Genomic DNA, 11,262 nt, shown 5'->3' with positions numbered 1-11,262 from the left:
TTTTAAGTTTTAGGGTACATGTGCACAATGTGTAGGTTAGTTACATATGTATACATGTGCCATGCTGGTGTGCTGCACCCATTAACTCGTCATTTAGCATTAGGTATATCTCCTAATGCTATCCCTCCCCCCTGCCCCCACCCCACAACAGTCCCCATCAAAAAGTGGGCGAAGGACATGAACAGACACTTCTCAAAAGAAGACATTTATGTAGCCAAAAAACACATGAAAAAATGCTCACCATCACTGGCCATCAGAGAAATGCAAATCAAAACCACAATGAGATACCATCTCACACCAGTTAGAATGGCGATCATTAAAAAGTCAGGAAACAACAGGTGCTGGAGAGGATGTGGAGAAATAGGAACACTTTTACACTGTTAGTGGGACTGTAAACTAGTTCACTCCCTATTGTTTTACATCCAACCCTCCACCCTCATTTCAGTTACCAGCTAAATCTTTGCAGGCATTTCACTGTGTAACCTCGCTTTGTAAGTCTACCAAGGCCAACACCTACCTTCCCCTTCTGACAGCTCGCTGACTTCCATTCTTCCCTTGGATAATTTATTTCTGCCATTGGCCCTGGCATGATTGTCCCTGCCTGCCTCAACTAGGCCTTGCCCTCAGACTCAGTCTTGCTGGCTCAGTCCTGCTTAGACTTCCTGTGTTGAAGCACCTGCGCTGGAGGGTCACTGGGGAGATCTGCCACATGGAGCCCCAGATTTCCTGTTTGAGCACAAAAAATAAAAGTGAAGAAGACAGGTGTTCAGCTTTCCTCTAATAGATGCACCTTTCATCCCCTCGTCTTTTAAATCTGCATAAGGATGAAAGGTTGCTACACTCTGTTCTCGTTTGCTTCTCCCAGAGCTCTACACAGGATTTCATTGGTTCCAAAGGAAACATTGCAGAAAAGGCAGGTTTTCTATATTTCCTTTCTTCATAATTAAAGTGTCCTTTTGCCAATAGTGAATCTATGAGAACTGAATGACTCATCAAAGCAAGGTTGTTTCTGAAGTGAGGTGGAAGCCCTGGCTCTTTCATTTATTTTACTCTTACCTAATTAGACTTTTTAAAGTAAGCCAAAAGGAAGGATAGAAAAAGGAAAGAAGGGAGAGAGGGAGAGAGCAGACGGTCAATCTTCATCTTTCATTCTCTGAGTTCTTCCTCTGTGACTCCCAGAGATCTGAGATAGACAAACCTCAGGTGCAAGGAGGAGACGATAATGGTCTCTCCCCAACTCCCATTCCGCTCATCCTCTCCCTCATCCTTAAGGTGCAGTGCCCACGGCCAGGCTTGGGTCTGGGGATGCCTAGTGCATGGGAGGTCCCTTTGGCTCTGGAGAGCTGAGGAAGTCAAGCAAGGCCCAAGGAAGTAGAGAAGGAGCTGGCTTCTTGGATTGAAAGCAGCCCTAGGCCTTAATAGGGGTGCAAAGGGCCCTGATCATTTTGGTGATGCATAGTCACACTTAACAGGTGAAAAGCAAGGCGGCAGCAGTGGGTGGACTTGAGGCCAACTCCAAGTTAGGAATAAAGAGAGAGAATTTGGTTTTGTGTCCCCTAATTTGGACTGTCCAGGTATCTAAGAGGATAAAAAGGTGACTGGGGATGGAGGGAGGAAATCTTAACGTTATAAAATTCTGATGATTTCCAGTTTCTGGACCTCTGTTGATTGAATAATAGGCTAATCCTCTGGTGACCCATTCAATAGCTAAAAGACAGCCCAGGAGGCTTTATCTGTGATGCCCTTTTAAAAATTGCTTCAATCACAAGCCATTATAAAGCCTGTAATGCTCACTGGATCTCCCTGACTGGATAGAATTGGCCTTATTTAAAGAAGCGAAGACAAAGAAAAAAAAACCTTTTCTCTTTTGATTTGTGAGCCCTGGGTTGCTCAAATGCTTCTCTTCAAAGATTATTTTTCCCATTTCATGCCCATCATTTTATTTTCTGATACCTGCTTAGAAATAACCTTGTCTTTCTGGTACTTAGTTATACCACATAAATCCTTTTGCCATTTCTAAGAAACCACAGAACTCTGCTCTGACAGTCTTCCTCGAGAGCCTGAGCCCAACCAGCCCAGCCCAGCAGTGCCACCTAGTCCGCTTAGTGTGACAAAAATTAATGAGTGTTCTGTTGAGGAGTAGGATGGAATTTGTAAAATGAGATTTAATTGGGGCTGAATAAACTCCACTTTAAAATTCCTCACACATCAGTCTCTGCTCATGGGTGACAACAGTCTGCATTTTCTATGAGTTGTAACAGAATCCTAGTCCTGCAGCCCGGAGCCCTAGAGAGAGGGCAGCGATGGGGACCCCCACATTGCCTTTCAGAGCCATCAGTAATTTGGCTGCTCGGCTCTGCGCCGCCCTGGGAGAAGCTCCAAGCCAAGAGGCCTGGCCTAACAAAGAAAGCTGAAATTACATGGGAGCCCAGACAGAACTTTTGGGCAGAATCAGATTTCATCTAATGGCAGGTTTTTCTGGTTAATGGCTGCATAATGCCCATCAAGTTATGCTGTCTTGATGCAACTTTAGAAAATGGGTACCACCATGTGGTATTGACAGAGGGAGCAAAACTAGACCCCTGATTAGTGAAAGTCTGAGTTTCACTAATAATTTATTGTGTGTATTAGTTTTAGCAGTAAAGCTGTCTCTGACCCATTGCAATAATGGGTCTCTGCAAAATGTGACTCTGCAAAAGCCACAGATGCTGTTGCCCTAGGGAGCGAGTGGGGAGGTTCATTCTTTGGGGTAAGACTGAGGAATGGGAGAGGGAGCTTATGACTATCCCTTGGAGCATTATTTGTTTATAGATCCCTGGAGCAGGGGAGGGAAGTGAGGAAGAAAAATCGATTGAGATTACCTGGATGACAAGTTTTTCCTCCACTTATCCAAATGGAGGGCATGCCTAGAATCAGGATGGCAAATAGATTTCATCTCAAGTGCCAATCCAGCTCATTGGTAGTGGCTGCCTGGAAGACTGTGTTGAGAAGAATTTCAGTTCCTTGTGTAAGCTCTGGGGAAGAAAATTTTCTGCTATTGATTAGTAATTATGTAGCATGATCCAGATTGGAGAGAACATTTACCTTCACCTGGCAGAGGGTGAGTGATATGGTTTGGATCTGTGTCCCTGCCAAATCTCATGATGAATTGTAATCCCCAGTGTTGGAGGTGGGGCCTGGTGGGAGTGATTGGATCACGTGGGCAGATCCCTCGAGGCTTGGTGCTGTCCTTGTGATAGTGAGTTCTCACAAGATCTGGTTAAGTGTGTAGCATCCCCACCCCCTTCCTTGCTTCTGCTCTGGCCATGTTACATGCCTGCTCCCACTTGGCCTTCTATCAGGAGTAAAAGCTCCCTGAGGCCTCCCCAGAAGCGGAACAGATGCTGGCACCATGCTTCCTGTACAGCCTGCAGAACTGTGAGCTAATTAAACCTCTTTTATTTATAAATGACCCAGTCTCGGGTATTCTTTTATAGCAATACAAGAATGGCCTAATATAGTGAATTAGGAAATTTGGAGGTGATAGCCAATGAGCTAGTTGCCTTCAGAGGTCGTATGAATAACACGATACATAAGATTCTTGACAACGTGGTCCCAGTAGCTTCTCTAGCACTGTGTTCCACCTAACCCCTGTTTCCCACTTTACACATCATTCATGATTTCCTGAACACAGTCTTGGGCAGGCAGGAAGTCTGTGGCAGAGACCCTTGGAGCTCTGTTCCTTTTGGGCCCGGACAGAGGCCTGGGCAGCACACTGTAGATGCTGGAGGCCTAGGTGTTTGGCGCTGCAGAGCCCACCAGAAGGAGCAACACAGTGCCGGCGGTGGTAGCCCAGTGGTGGCAATGTGCTGTGAGCCATGTTCAGCCATGGCTCTGCAAGGCCTCTAGACCAGAAAAAAACATCAGGAGAGAAGAGCTACTGGGCAAAGATGAGACCCAGCCCTGATTGTCATTTAAGAAATGCCATTTATCAGGAAGGGAAGGGGCCAAATTGAAGTTTCCTTGATAAAGGAAGAAGTCAGGTATTTCCCTGAGCGATGTCCCCTATAGAGAGGTATGGGATCCATAGACTTACAGTATAGAAGGGGAAGGAAGACTTAGTCCTCAATCCCACCATTCACAGTGTTCAGCCAAGAACAAACAAATGTGGGGCGAGGCTCTGCGGCCCACATACTAGCTGTGTGAACCAAGGCACATCATTTAAATGCTATTTCAATTTCCTCCTCTATAAAATGAGATCAGACCAATGCCACAGAGTAATTATTTGTTCACTGGACATTTATTATGTGTGTGCCAAGTGCCAAACACTGTGATCACTGCCGGATACACAGACATAGTCCATACCCTCCAGGGTCTCACCATCTACCAGGAAGCTAGGCACAGAAACACAAGGTCACAGAGCAAAGAGGAGATGCTTGACAGCTTTTCCTGCTTTGTATGTGTGTTTTCTAATACCTGATTATCTGTGGAGAATGATCAGAAAGGAGACTAACGCAGAGCCTGAAACAGAGCAGGCATTTTGGAAATAGTGGATGAATCTGCATCTGACAGGATCAACCTGAGGAAGGAACAGAAGTTAGTGAGGCGGAGGGAGAAAGGAAGGGAGACGTTTGCCCATGCTGCCTGAGGGTGGAGGTTTTTGGAGCCCTGCTTGTCTGTAAGCCCCCAGCCACATTGGCATCAGCTGTGAGCCATCTTCCATACCCCCAGCTATCTCCCAAGGACCCCAGCAGCACAGGTCCCTGGGGCCATCTCCCTGGCTCACCCACAAAAAGAGCAGCTCAAGTATTTCCCCACAACCTGCGAATTTGGCAGTCTGTATCTGTTTTGCTCTTCCCTCTCCTCTGACAATATTTTCCAGGTAGATTCCTGCTAGGTGTAAGCTCAGTTTTGAGACCTGATATAATACAATGCTATCATTACTGACCCAAGATGCAAAATAACCAAATGACTTGAAAATAGCAGGGAAAGCATGCAAATTATCGATTCAGAAACTCAGGCAGATAATTCAACCTTTTCACTGGTAGGAAGAACAATACTCAGTGTCTTTAACGCCTACTAAATGCATATGAAACAACTTTGCCAATAGGTGGATAATCTAATTGTTCTGAACAATCCAATCCAGTATTTTCCTGCTTCTTCTTCATGCTAATTTATTCTGACATGGCTTTTCAATAACGAAAATCTGTTCTTGCAGAATCCATTTCATCGAGATTTTCCATATTAAAATGGAGATGGAAGTGTCGTGGAGAATTAGATTACTTGTCCTCATTCCCATGCGTGGCGTTCCTGGGGAGGGGCCTTTGTCTCCAAGTGGGTAACCAGATGGCATTAATTTGAGAGGAGCGAGTGTACCTTGCTTGGCAGACCAGGCGATCGTTTTTATAGTGTTGTTTCCATCTAATCGAAGCCCCTTGCCGGCACAGACTTAATTTGCTCCTTTCCTCATGAAATTTGTTTATTTTCTAAGTGTTTTCAGTCCTAATCATTACCACCAGGGTGAAAAACTGGTGTAAACAAATGCCTCAGTGACTAGAACATGTGTTGTTGTCTCATTCTGGAGAAATGCTTTCTGGGCACACAAAATCTTTAGCATCAGAAACAAAAGGACGGACTGATAAATAAACACACATTCAGGATGTGCCTACTGAGTACAGGTCCCGTCCTAGAGGATGGTGATGTTGTAGTGAACAAGGCACAAATACCTTCTACTAGGAGCCCAGGTCTACTGTGGGGGTTCTGGCACCTTAGTGTGCCTAAGAGCCACCTGGGGAATGCTTTAGAAGTGTGGATTTCTGGGGTCCACTCTTAGAGAGTCTGAATCAGTTGACATTCAAAAGATAGCTTATCTCATGTAATAGGGTCCAGCTGGCATCAACCTCCTTTCCTGGGAATAGCTTATTCCCAGCACTCTAGGGAATATTTTAAATATGGGATGGACCTGCTTTTAGAAATAGTGAATGAATCTGAATCTGACAAGGGCAACCTGAGCAAGGCAGGGAAGTTAGTGGGGAGGGGGAGAAAGGAAAGGGAGATGTTTGCCCACGCTACCTCAGGGTAGAGGCTTTTGGAGCCCTGCTTGTGTGTGAGCCCCCAGAGACCCTGAAGTTAAATAAACAGTGTCTAATTCACGTCAAATGATATTAGTTTGGTTATTGCTATAGAGAGTAGGCATCTCAATGGGCCCAGAGTTATTGATCTTACTCATTTTATCTAGTGTAACATTAGATTTCACTGAATCTACAACACCATAGACTCTTGTACAGTGTTATACGAATTCACCTCTTCTAGGATGTTTTGAAATAATAAAATAACAACGATGACAATAAGACATGTTTACTCGTAACTTAATGACATGCCAGTAAGCACTTTGCATGTTCTGTCTCATTTAATTCTCACAACCACTCTATGTGGCACACATCTCTTATCCCTCATCTGATAGATGAGATGCTGCATCAATGGATGGGGCTTCCCTAGCTGCATGTTGGGGAGAGGGGATTAACTTGGCCATCTAGGCGTTCTATGGAACTCCTACCCACAGTGACCAACCATCCTCGTTTGTACAGGACTGAGGCGGTCTCCTGAGACTCAGGACTTTCAGTTTTAAAACTGGTGAAATCAGGATGAGTTGGTCACCCTCTGGCCACATGAGATTTGCTGAGGACATCAAGATTCCAAGAAAGAACGGATTCAAATGTTGAGTGGAAAGATGAGTCCTACAAGCCAAAGAAGGCGTCCAAATTGTTCATCTAAACTAAGTCAAGCAGCAGCCAGAAGCCACAGCACAGAGGCAGGATGCTCAGGTCAGGAGAGTGAATGTGAGAACACAGGGTTGAAATACTTCAGTGTGGTCTGGCACAATTACTTAGGACAAGTGGACTTTACTTGTGAGCTGCAGTTTGATACATGGTGGGTCAGCCATAAGACAGCAGTGTGTTTAAAGAGTCAGGTAAGTTAGGGGGGCAGATATGGGGCAGACATTTCTGTTTTGCTCCTGTCCATTTCCCATAGATGGGTAGTCCTGATGTTTCTCCAGAAATGCCTGTGGCACCTTACCACATTGTGTTCCAGGGCAGTCTGGCGTTCTCTCCAGTCCCACCACTTAACCCCACCTCTCCAGGTCTCTCAGGAAAAGCAGTGGCAGGAGTGGTCACTTACTTTATGTCACCAGGGCGTACAGGGCAACAGCTGCATGCTCTTTTCTCCAATGGAGTGGGGAGAATTGTTGTCTTAGTTCCTTTGGGCTGCTATAACAAAATGCCATAGATTGGGTGTCTTATAAACAACAGAAGTTTATCTCTCACAGTATTGGAGGCTGGGAAGTCCAAGATCAAAGTGCTGGCAGATTTGGTGTCTGGTGAGGGCTGTTTTTTGGTTCACAGATGACTGTCGTTTCACTGTAACATCACATGGTGGAAGAGAGAGGAAATCTCTCTGGGGCCTCCTTTAAAAGGGCACTAATCTCATTGATGAGGGCTCTTCCCTCATCATCTAATTGCCTCCCAAAGATCGCACCCCCAGATACCCTTACATTTGGAATTGGGATTTCAACATGTGACTTTGGGGACGATACAGTCTATAGTAGTTGTCATAGAGCCCCATGGTTTGCACCAGTGCTCTGCACTCTCCAGTGGCAGGGGTAGGAGAGCTTCCCCCATCACATTCTGCCCAGGGTGGCAGGAGGCCTTCATGGGTTCCAAACAAGATGACTGAAGTCTTTACCCCTGGCCAGAGGATTTCCTCTAGAAGCAGGCTTAAACTGCTGGGAATCCAGAAACCAAGAAGCAAACAAAGCTTAGAATAGACTGTTGAGGCCAAAAAGCTAAGGAAGAGAGTCCCTGATGTTTGCATAACCAAAAGGACCAGAAGTAGCAAAGAGCAAAGTATAATTATGGACTCTGAGGGTCAAAGGGTCAAAATCTGAAGTTTGAGAGCCAAAGCAGCTAGGAGGGGTCTGGGGAACATTACTGTCTGCAGCTGGCTTGTGTGGCCAAGTACCATGGGAATGGGGTAAGAGGACAGTGTGTTTAAAGAATCAGGTAAATGTTGTAGAAGAGAAAAGATTCCCTAACAGGGAGGAGAGTGAGTTTTGCTTCTCCGCTTGCTGCCCATGTTTCTCTCCTGCCTTCCTTCTACCTCTTGTTCTGCCATCAGCTGGAATCATCCTTTACACTTCCAGCCTCCAGGGCATGCTTTCCTCCTCAGCCAATCTGCAGATACCTTTGCGTCTGCTCATTCTATATGTATGGACTGCCTACTGTTTCAGTTATCCATTGCTCTGGAACAAACTACCCCAAAATTAGTGGTTTGAGGCCACCATCATTGTATTGGCTCATGATTCAGTGAGTCAGCTGGACAATTCTTCTGGTCTGTTAAGGGTTTTGGGGGACCGTGGGGGATGGAATCTCTGTGGTCAGCTGATGGCATGGCTGAGACTATGTGGTCTAGCATGGGCTCATTCACACGTCCAGCAGTTGGCAGCATGACTGTTCTAGAGGACCTTCACTGGGACGCCTCATCTGTGCTCCACTGGGTCTCTCATCCTCCAGTAGGCCAACCTGGGATTCCTCACATGGTCATGGGAGGGTTTCCAGCTGCACGTGAGGGTAAGCTTCAGTGCTCAGGGCTTTCAAAGCCTTACTTGCATCACGTTTGCTAATGTTGCTTTGGCCAAATCAAGTCATGTGGCCAAGCTCAGATTCAAGGGGAGGAGAAACAGATTTGACCCTTTGATGGGAGGAACTACAAAGGATTTGTACCCATTTCCCGCAATTACCACACCTACTGGATGCCAGGCATTGTTCTAGGCACTGAAGATATTACCATGTAGAAACAGACACACATACATCCTTGCTATTTTTTTTTTCTTTTTCAGAGACAGGGTCTTTCTCTGTCACTCAGGCTGGAGTGCAGTGGTCCAATCATAGCTCACTGCAGCCTCAACCTCCTGGGCTCAAGCAATCCTCACAGCTCAGTTTCCCAAATAGCTGGTATTGTAGGTGCATGCCACCACACCCAGCTAATTTAAAAAAATTGTTTAGAGATGAAGTCTTTCCATGTTCCCCAGGCTGGTCTCAAACTCCTGGCCTCAAGCAATCCTCCCACTCAACCTCCCGAGTAACTGGGATTGAGGACCTAGCCACCATGCCAAGCTAATTTAAATTTTGTTTTGTTCTGTTTGTAGAGACAGGGTCTTGCTATGTTGACCAGGCTGATCTCAAACTCTTGACCTCAAGTAATACTCCAGCCACACCCTCTCAAAGTGTTCAGGTAACAGGCATGAGCCACTGCACCCAGACCCCTGCTTTTTCTATTCATCATAGTTACAGCAACATATGAAAACTATGTAGATATTCTGTTATTATTGTATAGTAGCTGTAAATATAGGGAAAAGCAATATAGAGTGAGCTTTCTGTTTATTCTGTGTTGTAAGGATATCCTTTTTTGGATGTTTTTCTTTAAATCTTTGTGTAAACCACTTCGTTGAAATATAATTTGCATACCACAAAATTTACCCACTTAAAGTGTAAAAGCCAGTGCTTTTTAGTGTATCCATAGAGTCGTGCAGTCATTACCACAATCTAATTTTAGAACATTTTCTTCCCCTCTACTAGAAACCCGGTACCCATTAGCAGTCATTCCCTATTTTCCTCCTCCCCCCACCCTCTAAGTCTTGATTGGAGATTAAGGGAGGAAAAGATCTGTTAAAAAAATCACTGGAGAACAAAGGCAAACAGGGCTAGAATTAAAAACTAAGTGGGAAGATGTACAAAGGGAAACTTTGTCCCAGATCTGTTCTGACTGCTCCCCCATCCCTCACAGTGAACTTGACCACTTTAGATTGGAGGAGGAACAGCAGGTTGTATTCATTCATCTATTTAGTAAGTGATCACCAAGGAGGCCAGGCCCTGGGGATACAGATGAAGGTGCAGACTTTAATCTGAAGGAGCTCAGAGACAGGAGACTGGATGGTGGGAGAAGGGGCCACAGTGTAGCAAATGTCAGGAGGACAGTGTGAGCCTAGAGAGAACGATGGCCACTTGGCTACCAAGTAGAGGCACCCTATGTTATGATAAAGCCAGCACAGCAGAAAGCAAAGCCCAGAGAGAGAATGACACCAGGCTGATGCATTGTTGGAGCCTGATATCTAAACACTCAACAAATGTGTCTAGGATTTTCTAGGTACATGATTCAATTCTCCCTTTTTCCTCTATATTAAGTTGGGTATTTGTTGCTTGCAATAAAAATCAATCATGTTCAAACTAATACACATTCTCAGCCCCCTTCTGCCTCCTTTGCCAAGTATTACCAGTGAATATTACAGTTTGGGGGACGTCTCCCTCTTACTATCTGCAGAAGCCAGCTCACGCTCTGCTTCCTCAAATGCCAACTGTTAATAAACTCCCTTGGCTATTAGAGAATTAGAAGAGATAAAGATGGAAAAGCAGGTGGGAAGTCAGATAGCAAATGCAGGGAAAAGTGCATGAGCTTCGGAATTAGACAAATCTGGACCAATTACTGTTCTGTATGCATAAAATGGAAATAACATTACCTACCTCACAGGCTTGGGTGGGGATTACATTAGATAATATATTAGAAAGTGCTGATCACAGGGCTTAAAAAATGGTTCAGTGCTTAATTTAAATGAGTCTCTTTCCCTTCCCCTTGATTCAGATTAATGGGGAAGAGGACTACATTTGGGGGGACTCAAGTTAAACAGTTTTATTCTGTTTGTTCATTTCGATCATTTGTCCAGCTCATTATTGCCACAAATATGAACAAAGTGTGGCTCTTATCTTTGAGGGGCTCAGAATCATTACCCTAGAAGTTTTCTGCAAGAATTGGAGGTTGAGAGAATAGGAGTGAGTTGTAATCCCAGGGGCAGTGAAAGAGCTTCAGACCAGTCCCTGAGGGATGTAGACGTCATGGAAAATCGCTTGGAGATGACTCAGAGCACTGCCCACCAATGTCAAGAGCCCTGCTAAAGCTTCACTATGACAGTTATGGCACCATTTGGCCTGGTTGTGTGAATTTTTTCTCCAGCAAGGCTTAAATGCCGATGGGCAGTGTCTAGAAAACTGATTGGCAAGGTGGGCACAGTGAACATACAAGGGGCTGAGGACACAGGAGATTTGAGGGAGACCATAGAGGAGGATAAGCCCAGCCATGGGTGTTGGGCTGTCGATGGAGATAAGAATGTTGTTCATGGTACTACACTTTCTTCAGTCTTCACAGGGTGTCACAAGCTGGGGACTGCTGGAG

The sequence above is a fragment of the Gorilla gorilla genome, chromosome 9 (genome assembly GCF_029281585.2).
Source record: "Gorilla gorilla gorilla isolate KB3781 chromosome 9, NHGRI_mGorGor1-v2.1_pri, whole genome shotgun sequence".
Taxonomy (NCBI): domain Eukaryota; kingdom Metazoa; phylum Chordata; class Mammalia; order Primates; family Hominidae; genus Gorilla; species Gorilla gorilla.
Note: the sequence above shows the minus strand (reverse complement) of the source record.